Consider the following 12858-nt stretch of genomic DNA (forward strand, 5'->3'; position numbering starts at 1 on the left):
AGCTCACTGAACCTAGCATAAAAACCTAAAATAAGGACTGAATTTATACAGTGTTTTTATTCTTGTACTTGAACGAACAGACTTCTCTCCTATGACTATAGTTAGAAGTTAAAGAATTAAATATCAATAACAAATCCCTTAACGTGGTGTGCCAGGCCAGCGAGGGGTGCCCAGTGCAGCAATGGAAACAAATCCTTTATTTCTGGGCAAAGTTGCCCCGAGTCAGGTTGGGGTTGGCGATGGTTCCTAGAGACAGGCTTCAACTGGGAGAAGATGACTCACAATCAGAGCACTCTTCTATGTTTGGGAAAGAAGTTTGCTTCACTTAGACCAGTATTTTTAAGGGGTCTGGGCAGTACATTGATTGGTTGTGGGTCATGAAGATCTTCTAGCAGGGTGTCCACTAAAATCTTTTAAGGAGGGGTTTGTTTAAAGAGGCAGCGGGTTTTCCCAGTGTAATACATTGTCTAATACTTACCTGGAGTTTCCATGGGCTTTGAGTGTGGATCCCAGTAGAATGAAATTGTTGACATTTTCACTGCAAGTATAATGATGCAGTTTATTGGCCCAATTATGTGTCGATTTTTTTTTTTGTCACCGTCTAACACAAGCACACTGAAAGCTGTAGTCCTCGACCTTCACCAGCAGGATGCAAGTCGCAAACGTAACAGTGGTCATGAAGATGGCACAGGCCCAGGTAGCCATAAATAACTAATGTAACACTCACTGTCTTATAATGGTTGTCCATTTTATCTAATGCTAACTTTTCTTTAATACTTGTTTGATTAACTTTGAGTAAGTTTTGATTACTACTTGCTTGGTTATAGTTTACCATACCTTTATTTTCAAATAATTTGTATCAATATATTGTACTGTAATTTTTATAAGCATCACAAAACAATATTGATAAAAGTGTTCAGAAAAACATTTAATATGTGCATTCAATCAATTTACTATGATTACTGTAATATTTAGATTTATTTTAAGTATTTGGGGGGTATTTCTATGTCAGTGTGCTTTCTTTTCTACTTCATTTATTCATAGATTTGAGTTTCTTTTATTTCATTCCCTTCACTGGTTTAGATAATATACAAAATTATATAGCTGCACACTATTCTCTTAAATTGGCTATCACAAAAAATGAGGATCGGGCGAAACTGCTTTTAAAATTTAAAAAATTCACTGTACCAGAGAGAACCTCCCGGGTAACACCCCTGAGCTCACTGACTCAGAGCAAGGTGCTCGATGCACGCCTAGCAGGAAAGATGTGCACTATGAAAGCCCCACCCCTGGAGCTCTTTTCCGTTTTGGGGGGGTAACCCCTCGTACTCTTATGTAACATTTCTTTTGTTCTACACCATGTACTTTAGAGGTGGTCATGTTGACATGTGTGACTGGGTTATTGAATCTATTCAGTGCTGTATAATATACCATTATAAGACTATATAAAAATGTGTTTGTTTTACTCTTGATAGATACTTAGTTTTTTTCTAGTTGTTTTGCCCTATTCAGGAAATGCTGTTATTAGAATTTTTGTCAACATTTCTGTAGACACACATGAAAGGGTCTCTGGTTATATACATAAAGAGAAAATGCTGATCATCCACTATTATATGTATGACTATATTTGTACCACATATAGTGTGAGGGGGCTTCAAGAAATGGTAGAAAAAAATTTAAAAGATAGTTGAATTTCTCCAAAAACTTTTTGAAGTTCCCTAGCATGTTTGTAGATGCAGTCTCGTTAACTGTCCTAGACCTGCTTGGCTTGAGGATCTATTATCCACTCGTAGGCTGATGTCATTACTATTATTGTACAGATTTTTTATACTAGTAATATGTAATAGTATAAGGGGCTTCAGAAAGTTTGTGAAAAAAGTCCACTGCATTTAGTCCCATATATTTATGAACTTTTTGAAGCCAGTCATATTTACCTTTGTTGTCTTCAACTCTTATGCTTCTTCAAGTGTCTCCTTTACCTTGATCATTTAGTGTTGACTTTGCCCTCATTGTATATCATTTACTACATGCAGTTTTTAAGTCAATAAAAAAAAATCTTTTTTTGCACTAAAATAAGTCTAAAAACAAGGTATATGTACCTGTTTGGAATTACTAACAAATTTGATTTAAAGTCACACTTTGGAATGGATCTCACTCGTAACTTCCCTGCCTGTATCAATCATTCTTCTAAACACTTCACTCCTTTCATCCTTTCCTCCATTTGACTGTGATTCACTACTTTAATATCATCTCACTTGCAAACCCTAAAAATTAGGAAAAGTATGTGACAAGTTGTATTTTTTAAGTGTGTGCTGAGCAAGTAACCTGAGAAGCTGGACACTATAAAGAAGAATGGGGTATCAGGAGGAAGACTCGTTATCAGCCTGTGCTATGCAGATGGAACAAACTTGCGGCCTGGAAATGTTGAAGACTTGAAGCACATAGTGATGAAGATCAAAGATGACAGATTTCAGTACAGATTACACCACAGTATAAAGAGAAAAAGTCCTCACAACTGGATCAATAGATAACATCATGATAATTTGAGAAAATATTGAAGTTGCCAAATATTTAATTTTATTTGGATCCATAATCAACACTCATGGAAGCAACAGTCAAGAAAACAAGCAATGTATTACATTAGTCAAATCTGCTGCAGAAGAGCTCTTTAAAATGTGAAACATCAAAGATATGTTGAGGACCAAGATGCACCTGACTCAGTTATGGTATTTTGAGCCATGTCATTATGCATGCAAAAGTTGGACAATGAAAATCTTTACACATGATTTAGGTATATTTTTTGGCAAAGAATTGGGGTATTTTGCCAACCTGACTGATAAATGTGGGGTAAATTGAAGGGCGGAGGGATAAATGGCTCAGTGAGCCTTGCTTTTCGAGTTCTCGGGTCTCTTGCTTTGTGATGGTCGGATCAGGGTGCAGCTGCCTTAGCCAGTTTCCTGCTTCAGCCGGCAAGGCTCACTTCCTGCAAGACATCCCTGAGGAGAAGCCACACGGACATATCCTGATGCAGCCCTGGGTGCTGGAGCAGCTGTGTGGACATGCCTGCCAGCGCTGAGATGCTTATACACTCACTGACTCGGCTTTCCTCCTGCAGTCAGCATCATAGTGTGTGTTCTGTGAGATGGAGGAGGGCTTTCTGGATTAGTGTTGGAAATATGGGTTAATGGGTTAATATTGGACTTGTGGGCTGGGCAGCACTGGGTTGGGATGTGTTCTTGGTGCGCACTTAACCTTTATGTAAAATTCTCTCTTATACATGAGTTTCTGTGGATGTTTCTCTAAAGTACCCAGACTAACACAAGAATATCGACTATTCCAGGGACTGTGGAAAAATTAACAAATCTAGTTTGGAAGAAGTAAGGCTGGATTACTTCTTGAAAGGAACAATGGCAAGAGTTTTGTCTCTTGTACTCTGGACATATTATCGTGCGAGACCAGTCCCTGGAGAAGGACTTTGTGAAGCGTGCTTTGTAAAGTGGAGGGCCATCAAAAGAGAGGAAGGCTCTGAACCAGATGGATTGACCAGGGCTGCAGCAATGGGCTTAAACATAACAGTGGGGAGGACGAGACAGGAAGGGCAGTGTTTCATTCTGTTGTACTGAATCAGAACCAACTGCAGGGCACTTAAATACAAAGAAAAATTGGCTCTTCTTGTTGTTACTTAAAAATAATCAGACATTAGTAAATATTACTAACTACCAGTTACTAACAGGGTCACTGCTAGTCAGAGTTGACTTAATAGCAGTGAGGTTTTTCTTTCTTTTTTTAAACCAATTACATTAATAAAATGACAAGATTTGTCATTATGTTTGTTGATATCTTCTGTTACTGTTTCTTCATATTTTCCCACCCCTTTATTCTGAGATTAGTTCTTTCTTATCCAAGAATACCCTTCAGTATTTCTTTCCATGAGAATAAAGTGCTGTGAATATTAAACAATTTGGTTTTTTATAACATTTTTCGTATTATTTTGAATGGTCACTTTAGCATGGCTTTAGAATTTTATTTGTTTTCTCCTTAGTATTCTGGACATGTGATTCCTTTATTGTCTTGATTTTATTTCTGCTGATGACAATTTTCATTTTTGGGCTGGGAACTTTTTCTCTCTCTCTCTGGTTTATTTTAAATCTACCTTTAAATCTACGTTTTTCTGTGTTTTTACAGCAATGTATTTGGCTGTTTGCTTTTGTTAATCTTGGTGAGGTCCGAAACTTATGTCTTTTACTCTGGTAAACTTATATCCATTATCTTTTCATATAGAACTGCTTCCAGTATTGTGAACTTGGCTAAGTTTTCTTTTCTTTTAAATCTCTTTGTTTGAAGTGGAAATAATCTCCATTTTTCTAAAACCATACATCTCTCAGATTTTATAAATTACAATATGATGTATGCTTGTCCCATAATACAGTGAGAAGGGACATTTCTGAAACTACCTCATCAAGGAGCTTTATCTTCTGTATCAGCCTTCCAAGGTTTGTATCACATCTTCTGAGTCTTGCTTGGTCTCTTTTTGGTGGAAAACTGTCACTTAGGACAAAGAAGGGGAAAATGGAATGAGAGCACCATGGGGGAAAATCACAAAGTAGTGGGATGTTTCCAGCCTCTCTGGGGAGGGAATGTGAAGAACTAGCTATGAAGGAGGACAAGGTTATTGGTCTCTGTGTTATTGCACAGCTTTAGATGCCATGCAGTATGCCGGAGCTCCAGAAGGTTTCTTGAACAAGTCCATTGTATTTCAGTTCCATTTTCCATGAGCTTTTGGAGCTCACTCTCAAGTGCCTTCCTTTATTTTGATCATTTTGACTCATTGTATATTGCTTTTAAATCATTGTGAAATCCTGACTTTTTGCACTAAAGTGAGGCTAAAAAAGAACTTTATGCACCTGTTTGGACTTACCAACGCATTTCAATTTTTTTCTTCATACTATAAAGTTACAATACGGTAATTCTTAGAATAATTAGCCCTCACCCATTGAAACTTTAAATTATTACTATTCCATAAAACAATTCTAATATTCCTGGCTTCTTAACGTGTAACTGGTGTATGGTCAGTACATAATCTGTTTGGGTCATATGGAGCTGAATTTTAAAAGCCAAGGCTTGATTGAAAATGTCAAGTTGCATTTTCTGCTCTTTTGTGGGTTTCTAGGGAGCAGAAACTGCCCTCTGGCGTACCTGTCAGCACGCCTGTGTACACTTACGGAGGGAAGTGGTGAGGGATGCATTAGGAGGTTCATACAACTCATACATGGCACTGGCTCCCTCAGCCAAAACTGTTTAAGGGAAATGGGAATAGAGTGTGTAGACATGACAATAAAAGAGATTAAAAAAATGAAGTGGTGGGTCACATGGAATGTGTCATGCTAATACTTAGTTTGATTTCCCTTCATGGCCCCTTATAAGTTGTTCTCATTCTGTTGTGGTATTTACACCCCCAAAGATTTGCCGGCAGTTTTGTGGGTTTGCTTGATGCAGTTCTGGGAAGATGTGGCCACCTGGTTTGGCAGAAGACTGTCTCGACCTCTTGCACTGCAGGGGTGGGGCAAATGCTTTGTGGCTGGTGTTGGTGGTGCCACCACGAGTGGGCTCCGATCTATCGTGAACGTGTGCACAACAGAATGAAACCCCCCACAGTCCTGTGCCATCCTCACAATTGTTTCTATGTCTGAGCCCACTGACACAGCCACTGTGTGAGTCCCTCTCATTGAGGGGGCTTCTCTTTTTCTCTGACCTTCCACTTTACTAAACAAGGTGTCCTTCTGCAGAAACTAGCCTCTCCTGGCAATATGTCCAAAGTATGTAAGGCGAGGTCTTGCCATCATTGACTCTAAGGAGCACTCTGGCCTGACTTTGCCCAACACAGATCAGTTTGTACTTTTAGCATTGTGCTTTCAATGTTTTTCTTTAGCACACAAATTCAAAAGCATCAATTTTTGTACAGTTTTCCTTATCCGGTGTCCAACTTTCACATGCACATGATGCAATGGAGACTACATGGCTTAGGTCAGGCACACCTTAGTCCTAAATGTAACATCTTTGCTCTCCCATATTCTAAAGAGGTCTTGTGCAGCCAATTTACCTAATGCAACATGTCTTTTGATCTCTCGACTTGCTGGATCCAAGCAAGAAATAAAAATCCTCGACAACTTCAACCTTTTCTCCATGTGTCATGCTGTTGCATAGTGGTCCAGTTGTGAGGATGTTGGCCTTCCTCACATTGAGTTGTAATCCGTACTGAAGGCCACAACCTTTGATCTTCATCAGCAAGCGTTTCAATTCTTCCTCATTTTCAGCAAGCAAGGTTTGTCATCTGCATATTGCAGGTTTTAAGTCAACCTCCCTCCCATCCTTCTGCCACCTTCTTCTTCATGTAACCCAGCTTCTCTGATGCTTTGTTCAGCAGGGCACATGTTATATCAGTGGCTAGCAGTATATCTTATGGCATATGGAAATTATGCTGAGAGATGTGGAAAGAAAAAAATTGGGTGCTTCACCCACAGACCACTCAGCGCTTTCATTTTTATCTCCTCGCAGCTTTGAAGCTCACCAAAGAAGGGAAATCCACCGAGAACAGGCTGTAAAGGTAAGTGTATTTATTACCTGGCCTTGACAAACACTGCCTTTTCCACATTGATTTTTCTTTTATTCAGAGATTTAAACACTTGGATTAAAGATATAGCTGACGGGACAACTTCCTCAACCACCTGCTTGTCCTCCCTCATAGGCAAAAGTGCTGCGCAACAGTTAGCAGAGCGCAGGAGGAAGTAAAACGATGTGCTGAGGGTAGCCAAATGCAACTGTGTGCTTGCTGACTGTCGTTTTCTTCCCAGCAGTTGAGACATTCCGACGGCGCTAAGTTTACTAAGAGTAATACTAGATGGAAAAAGAAAGCCCTTGTTCCACTTCTGGTCAATAGTTAAATAAAAACAGCTGGCCAAAGAAAGCATTTAAAACAAAATGCGGAGTGGCATTTCAATTGGGCTGGATGAAATGTATTGCATTGTGGAAGTCTGCTGCACAGTTGTGTGGAGCTGCTAATTTTGCAGAAAGGGGAAAAGCCAGCCCGTCTGGTGTAGCTAATTTCATTGGACTCAGTCACTGTGGATCCCAAGTGAGTTACAGGAATGGAACTTCCCATCTGGGAGCAATGGGAAAATACCTGTTCAGCCTGTAAAAGTACCTATTACAATCGAGCTGATTTTTACATGGAAAAAAATGTAATGGTTTCCTTTCCCCCCCCTGGTATATTTATGAACATCCTGGCTGTACAGCATTGATCTTTGATTCATTGTTTAATTTCTGTTCTGCGTGACGTATTTTAATTTAAAGAATTAACTCCGGGGAATTATAGGGCTGCAGTTTCATCAAGAGTCTTTGGTGGCCCGGGTGAAATATGCCATGATGTTATATTTGTTTTTCTCATCAATTATGTTTTTGACAATTTTAGGTGCTCCTCTGGTTGCTTTCATTACAGTGATCATGTCTGAGACCACTTACGTTAAAGTCGAAAAACCATTTTTGTTTATTTTATGTATTTTAAGGTATTCTGAACATCACGGCAAGTCCACGTTGGGTCCTGGGTTTTCAATGATTATTGTGAGGGTGAAGAAGGACTTTGGAGGAAAAGGAGAGAAAGCCCCCCTTTAAATAGTGAAACCAGGGCTGCAAAAACACCTGCATTGAATTTTTGTTTTGGAGCTCAAATGTGTTGAGGGCTTAAAACCGTGCCTGGCCCCATGATGTCGGCTGGGGCTGCTCTCGCTAATATGACCGTGAACATTATCACCACCAGCATGATCCTTAGCATCCTCGTGGGTTTATTAATAAGATATTTTTGGAAAGTATATTATTTCTAGGAGCGGTACAAGAATGTTTTGAAGATGAGCATGTTGTTACAAAGGAGGGAAATTCTACTTTGTCTCTTGAGGAATAAAATGACAAGGGAGCGTTCAGGTAATATTGATAAGTGATGTCCTGGCTGGATTACCCAACAGCAAGGTAAGTACAGGATTCCTTCTGCTTATTTACTACATTTGTAGTGGACAACTTCACTATTTTTTACAGGGGCGCGGATTCTGTTTCCAGGTGTGCAGGTGGGAGAAAGATGCATGGGAGCCATATAGACAAGCCGCATCTTTGCTATCGGGGGTGGCGGTGGTGAAGTGTTCACTACAGAGTAGTAAGCAGGTACAAGGAAACCTCGACTTATCTTGCTTACTGGGTAATTTGTTGAAAAGTTGTCAAGTTGCAGTTTTGGAAGTATCAGAGAAAGTTTTTCTGTGCTGCGCGTGGTCAACTACTCACTCCTATAGTCAAAGCATTTTGGAGGAAAGCCCGTTGTTAACCATAGAGGAACCCATCCAAGGCCCTACCCTTCCCTAGCCTTGGGATGGCTGCCTGACTACAAGCTTGGTCAAGAGGATGCTCCTTCCTAGGGATTTGAATATTGAAGCGTTCTCCTATGGAGCATCCAGCTCTCAGCGTACCTGCTATGAGACCCCTGTAGCAGTTCCTATCTCCTAGCTTCCAGGTCTGTCTTGACTACCGATGGCTTCCAAGCTATATATTTAGCCTGCCATGGAATTTCTGACCCTCCATTATTTTTCCAGTATTTCTCTTTCTTAAATTAGCCAGTTGGCTTCCTTTGCCCTCAACCACAGAGCCCTGATGACATGGTTTATACACTGGGGAGGTAGATTTGGAATGAATCAGGATATATCAGAAGGTGTACAATTAAAATACTATTCATTGATTTTTTTTATCATCTATAAATAGCCTCATGTTTTGCAGCAGATTTCCAAAAGTGCAGAGCTCTCAAATTGTCTCTCAAAAATGGGCCACTTGCTAGACTCCAGAGGAATTTTGTTCTTTGTTAGGAAGTCATTCCTTGCTGCCTCTGTAAATTCCCGAGAAGGTCTGTGGGGGTAAAGTTGGGACACAGAGAGATTTCGGGGCTCTCATTTCTCTGTGGCCTGGGCCAGTGATTCTGACCACCTCTTCACCCAGCACTGCCCTCAAAACAAAAATAACAAAACCAAATGGCAATACTTGAAATATGTTTCTACTCCCCTGTGACTTCTTCTCCCCTTTGGAACACCCTGCTCGCCCTACTGAATACCTCCTTTATCATGATGGGTGAATGTGATTGAAAGCTCATTTACTTCAACCTGGCATGGCTTTTCTAAGAATGAAATGGGCAAGTGCCCTCTGTTTTCTCTTGGGTCTCCTTGCCAATGGCTTCTATGTTCTGTGCAGTGCCTAGAACAAAGCTGGTTCATGACCCGCCCCCACACCCCCCCCCCCACCCAGCCATCCTGACACACACACATCACAGTGGAAAGAGCTGTAGTTGAATGGTCAGGAAGCCTGTGCTCTTGTGTAGGGTCTGTTGGTGGCTAGCTGAGTGACCCTGGGCATGCTAGCTATCTTCTCTTAAGGTCTCGGTTTCTTTACTTGTAAAATCAGGACGAATGGGTAAATCAGACCCTATCTATTGCTCTGGGCTGTTTTTAAGATCACATGATGATAATGTGTTTATGAAAATGCACTGTAAATTATCGAGTACTATATAGCATTGGGGTTTTATTATTATTAAAGTGCCATATTTATTTATTAAACAGATTAAAAAACCAGGGCTTTGCTTTATGCGGCTGAGTAAGAAAGGGAGGTAAAATTTAAAACAAAAACTTCATGGTAAGTGTGATGATAGTCTGTGTTTGTGCACCACTCCTTTCTTGGGTAAACCACTCTGTGCCCCAGGAGGCTGGCCTGTGCTTCCAGACTCTCTGGTTGGTTAATCCCAGGGAAGGCACCAAAGAGCCGAGCATGAGAGGTCAGAAGAGTGTCTCCTTGTCTTCTCCCTTAGATCACTATAGGTTGGCAGAGACTACATTCCCCTTAAGGAAGGCCGCAGTTCTTGTTGGGGGCCTTTCTTCTAAAGAGATAGTACTTTCCACTATTGGTAGCTGTGCCATTTCTTGACCTCTGTAAGTCCAGGGTGCTTAATGCCCCCAATTTGATAGTTGTAGGCCACTGACCTCCCCCAGCTACAGCCCTGGTAGTGCAATGGTTAGGAGCGCAGCTGCTAACAGAAAGGTGATGACCTACTTGATGAACTTCACCTCAACAGCCTCAGGTGAAGGGGCCATCTGCTCCCTGTCAGGACCTTGACTCTTCAAAGGAGCTTCTTTCTTTATAGATTTTTTTTCCGGACATCACATTCTCAATTCAATTCAACAAATGTTTTGGGAGGGCTTCTCTGTACTGGTGGTGTAATGGTTATGTGTTGGGCTGTGATCCACATGGTCGGCAGTCTGAAACCACTAGCAGCTCCATGGGAGAAAGACTGGGCTTTCTACTCCTGTAAGCACTTGTAGTCTCGAAAGCCCACGGGGGTCCCTCTGACTCAGCAGTGACTCGAGGGCAGTGAGGTGGTTGGGGGTATATGTACTGTGCTAGAGCCAGAGCTCACTGTCATCAAGTTCCTTCTCCTGTGGGTTTCCCACACTGTAACTCTTTATGGGAGTAAAAATCCGTGTCTCTCTCACTTGGAGCAGCTAGTGGTTTCGAACTGCTGATCGTATGCTTAGCAGCTCAAAGCATAACCACTATGCCCCAGTGGTTATTTTCCAGGGGCCTTAAGCAAGCAAACAAACAAACAGAAATACAACCTCACTGCCAACCAACCCTATAGGACAGAGTAGAAATGCCCCTGCGAGTTTCCGAGACGCTAACTGTTTAGGGGTGTAGAACGCCTTCTCTTTCTCCTGAGGAGTGTCTGGTGGATTTGAACCGCCCATTTTGCGGTGAACAGCCACATGTGTAACCCATTGTGTTGCCAGGACTGTCTCCCAGGGACGTGGTATTCAAGATACACTTTTAAAAACTGGCAAGGAGCCCTGGCGGTACTGTGGGGCTAATGCTGGATTGTAAACCACGGGGGCCATGGTTCAAACACCCTAGCTGCTCAGCTCAATGGCTGGTTCCTGGTTGGTTCAAAAACTGGGAATTTGGGGGCACAGCAGGCAGGATTATATCATTGTTGGTGTTTTTTTTTTAATTTAATTTTTTGTTGTTGTTGTTGGTGTTTTTTAAAGCTAACTTTGGATTAGTTGAAAAACTACATTAATGCAAGCATATGAAAATTAGTTGAAAAACTACATTAATGCAAGCATATGAAAAAATGCAAAGAAATATTTCTGCACGTTACGAATTTTATTTTCAAAATCACTTTTTATGTTTATCATAAAAGGGGTCCACATTGTTTACATAAAACAGCACTAAAATTTACCACGCAAGTGTTGGTAAATAGAAATATCCGCCCCCTCCTTCCACCCGATCCCCAACCCAGAATCAGCACCTATGCAGCCTGCATTTCTGCAGTCCACATCTCAGTTTCTAAATCATGTTCTTTTATACTGTCCTTTTTGATGCACCAACTTTAGCAATACACGGACACTCCTCATTCTGACCACCGACACTCCCCAGAGCATCCTACCTTAGCTTCAATCTCAGTGCTTCTTTAAATCAATAGATTACATTTTTGTGATTATGTATTTTTCCCCTTCTTTCAGAGTCAGTTGGCTACCCTAGGTGGTTATACATTCATTGACCTAAAACTTTTTGTCTTTCTTGGAATTAATATGACATTTGCTGTTCAGAATTTTGTTTTCTTATCTAAACATCTACTTCCTGCTGTAGGTAGTGTAGCACCTCACTTTTATAGATGGGCAGCATATTGGTGTCTGTTGTATAGCTGTAGGTTTGGAAGTACTATCCCAAGTATATCCCAAGGCACTATGGTGGGGTGTGGGATAAGAATTGGGCTGCTTACCTAAAAGTTGGTGGTTCAAAACCACCAGCAGCTCTTTGGGAGAAAGATGTGGCTGTCTTCTCCTATTAAGGTTTCCAGCCCCAGAAACCCTATATTTGATCACTATTAGTCAGAACCAGCTCCATGGCAATGGTTTGCAACGGGTTCTATATCTTATTACTAATATCCTTAGGATCCTCACCACCTGTCAGCAACAGCAGACCAGTTTCCTGTAGTGCCCGCAACAGCAGAGTAGAAACCCTGGTGCCAGACAAAGCAGCAGCTTCTTAACCTTATAGGTGAGATGGCACTGGTAGGTGGTGGTTTATCCGGCCATTTTAAAGTTTAGTAAGTGCCTTGAGAGGCAGCATGCCCCTTATAGGTGGGCAAGGTCATTTTGTTCATTTCAGCTGGTTGTTGCATTATGTGGTCTAATAGCAACAAGAACATTGTCCCTGTACTTAACCTGGACCTCTAAGGGCCCCCCCCTTCTTCTTCTCTAAGAGCTGCCTAAAATTCAACAACAACAACAACAACAAAGCCCAAGACATCTGAGGGAGTGCAGAGCCTAAGTAAATGAGAAATGTTGGTGTCTTTGTTCTGTGTGATTGTCATTCCTCCCCCATGCTTGTGGCATTTCTTGTTTACCAGGCAGGAGAGAAGCAGTAAAATCTGGCCTGGGGTTTTCTCATTCCTAGGTGTGAAATTATTTCAGAGCTATAATAATAATACTTTGCATTTCTATAGTCCTTTTATTTGAAGATCTAAAAGTGTTCAGTTGGTGTTAATAGAGCTTCCCAGCACCCTCTGAAGTAGGTAAGTCTTATTAGGGTATATTTCCTCCAAGAACACTTTCACTTCACATCCCATGTGTGATTTGAAAATGCTTTTGCATTATTTGGGAATCTCAACTAGTTAAAGTGTCATGCATCTACAGAACTCCTTTGCTCTATATTCAATCTTCATTAATTCCAAGCACTCTGTGGGAAATACAGTTTTTCATGAATGGGTGTAGCATTATATAG

General features: G+C 41.0%; 1 protein-coding gene across 3 annotated transcripts in view; it reads left to right on the top strand.

Moving 5' to 3' along the window:
- The window catches only part of FHIT (fragile histidine triad diadenosine triphosphatase), a 1786389-nt gene that overhangs the window by 44162 nt on the left and 1729369 nt on the right, over positions 1-12858 (top strand). For all 3 annotated transcript variants that reach the window (XM_075550745.1, XM_075550742.1, XM_075550743.1), the window contains exon 2: positions 6556-6604. The gene's annotated coding sequence lies outside the window, so the exon portion shown is untranslated. The remainder of the gene's footprint in view (positions 1-6555; positions 6605-12858) is intronic.

The sequence above is a fragment of the Tenrec ecaudatus genome, chromosome 5 (assembly GCF_050624435.1).
Source record: "Tenrec ecaudatus isolate mTenEca1 chromosome 5, mTenEca1.hap1, whole genome shotgun sequence".
NCBI lineage: Eukaryota > Metazoa > Chordata > Mammalia > Afrosoricida > Tenrecidae > Tenrec > Tenrec ecaudatus.